We start from the raw sequence: 2,773 nt of genomic DNA, 5'->3' as shown, positions 1-2,773 counted from the left end.
GAAAAGAAAAAAAAAAAAGAAAAGGAACCTGGAGTTTTGAAAAATGTGAAACAAATCTGACAGCTATGCAGTGGGAATCATGTTGTGTACCAGCTTACCTTTTTCTGCTTTATTCTGTTGTATATTTCCCAGCTGTTGGGGAGGGGGTGGGGTACTTTCTTCTGTCACTCATCTGTCCATGAAAATGCTTGGATTCCAGACCAGTCTTAATTGAAGAGCTTTTTCTTCCTGCAGCATCAGATCCAGGAGGCAGCAGTTTGAAAACGGACTCCTGTATTTAAAGATATTCCCCAGCATTTGTACAAATACCATAATACGAGTGTATACAATATTGTTTTAGGGCTTTTACTTTTAGATGTAAACTTTGGACTGCACGAAAAATGAAATTAACTACTTTTATTTATTTATTTATTTACTTATTTAACTATTTATTTATTTATCTATTTATCTAATTTAGTTAATATTCATAAACTGTTAATTATTTTGAGATGGACCGCATCTAAGTTATACTTTCTCTAGGATCTTCATAACAAGTAAATAAAAAATATTTTCCCAAACGTCTTAATTGCTAAGAAGAAATTAAAAAGAAGTATTTTGTATAATTTTACTTGTTAATATATGCCAATCCGTACTGTATGGATCTAAGTCCTGTATAGGTTTTTTATTAAGTTTTTTTTTTCCCCAGTCGAATTTTTTTTTTTTTTTGCAGTCTCGTCATTCTTTTCTTTGTGTAGTTTAAAAACAGTTAATGTAGCTTAGCTCCACAAATCGAAGCTTCTCACAAGTAAGTAGCTTCATTTGTTTGTGTATCTGTTAATTTATTCAGTTTTCTACTAACGGCAGTCGATCATGCGGCAGAGGTCCTGCTAGTCTGTTTGTTCAGTCTGTTTAAATGTTGGTTTAAACTTGTGTTGTTTAAAAATGCTTTTCAGAGGGGATGCTGTATAAATAAGGGGGGGTGGGGGTGGAATAAAGGTTGAAAAAAATTAGATTTTTTTGGTTTTTACTTGAACTGTTTCTGGATGATAAGTAACATGGCTTGTAACTCTACAATCAAGAATCTTTCTTGTCATTAGAGACATTAGCTCAAAATTGAGACAAGACTCACACACAAACAAGACATAATGTTCAAATAGTTGAATGAAACTTTACAAAGTCAAGTCATTCAAATCCTCCCGACAGATTAGCCAAAACATTTCCTATCTAAATAAACCCAGCAGATTGCATCAAGACTTGACAAGCAGCATTCACTCCTCCTGAAAGAGCGTAGAAGTGGACAGTCGTCTGGATTGTCCATGGCTTTGCAGCAATCCTTCATACTGAGCATGCATGAAGCGACAGTGGAGAGGAAAACTCCCCTTCAACACGGAGGAAAACCTCCAGCAGAACCGGGCTCAGTGTGAACGGTCATCTGCTGGGGGTTAGAGAAGACAGAGCAGAGACACAAAACGCACAGAAGCACACATTGATCCAGGAATCCTTTCTATGTTATATGATGATCTGCCTCCCCTGGATGACGTCACAGCTAACAGAACGCCAGACCAGGTGTACCTACTGCGAAAAGAAAAAAAGACAGAGAGAATATAAAGTTAAAAGTTGAAATAACAACATATTCCAAAATTTGAGAACAGAAGGAGAACTGAGCAGAGTGAGAAAAATAGATCTTGATGTCCTCCAGAAGCTTAAGCCTATAGCAGCATAACTAAGATAGCTCAGGATAACCTAAGCCACTGTAACATAAGCTTTGCCATTAGAGTCAATTCGTTTTTGATTTAATATTTCTGAATCGTTTATCTGATGGAACCCCAGGTCTTTGACTATTTTAGATTCCTGGGGATCGTGCAGTTCGGTTTCTGTTCTTTCACATTTTTAGTATTATTCATCTGTAGATTCAGTTCCTTCCTTCCTGTTACTGTCATCAGTTTTCTGCTCATTATGATTCTGTTAATTTATACTGCTTTTTGTTAGATCCTTCACAAATAAATGGGTTGGATGCAAAAACAAAGAACTCCGACTCAGGAAATAACCACCTAACGAGGGGCGCTGCAATTCAACAAGATTTAAGATAAACCCTCATATAAATAAAACTAAACTTTTGTGCCATCAATGCAACAAAATAATAAAAAGAAGACATTTATTCAATAATCAGCTACAAATATATAATTCTATTTTAACATCTAACTGTTGTAATTTTTCTCTTGGCTTTAATGCTTGTTTCATATTTCAGCAGTTCATTTTCAATCATCTGTTTTTGTCTCTTTTTATTTTCTCTTTGTGTATTTATTACAAGTGATTTTTTTTAAACCGACATATACTTAAAACATGGATGACTGAAAATGAGTAACTTAAACTTGGACAAGTCTCTTGTTCAACAGTGGCTTGACACCAGGAATGCAGCAGCTGAAACTGTGTCTTGGATACGTTTCTGCACGGTGGTTCTTGAAGCACAGACTCCTGCTGTCACGGTCTGTGAATCTTCCTCACATTTTTAATGGATTTTGTTTCACAATCCTCTCCAGGGCGCGGTCATCCCTGTTGCTTGTACACTTTTTTTCTACCACATCTTTTCCTTCCCTTCTCCTATTAATGTGCTTGGACACAGAGCTCTGTGACAGCCAGCCTCTTTAGCGATGGCGTTGTGTGTCTTGTCCTCCTTGTGCAACAAGGTGTCAATGGTTGTCTTTTGGACATCTGTCACGTCAGCAGTCTTTCCCATGATTGTGTAGCCTGCAGAACTAGACTGAGAGACCATTTAAAGACCTTTACGGGTGTT

This window comes from Fundulus heteroclitus, chromosome 3 (genome assembly GCF_011125445.2).
Source record: "Fundulus heteroclitus isolate FHET01 chromosome 3, MU-UCD_Fhet_4.1, whole genome shotgun sequence".
NCBI lineage: Eukaryota > Metazoa > Chordata > Actinopteri > Cyprinodontiformes > Fundulidae > Fundulus > Fundulus heteroclitus.
This window is presented reverse-complemented; position numbering follows the sequence as displayed.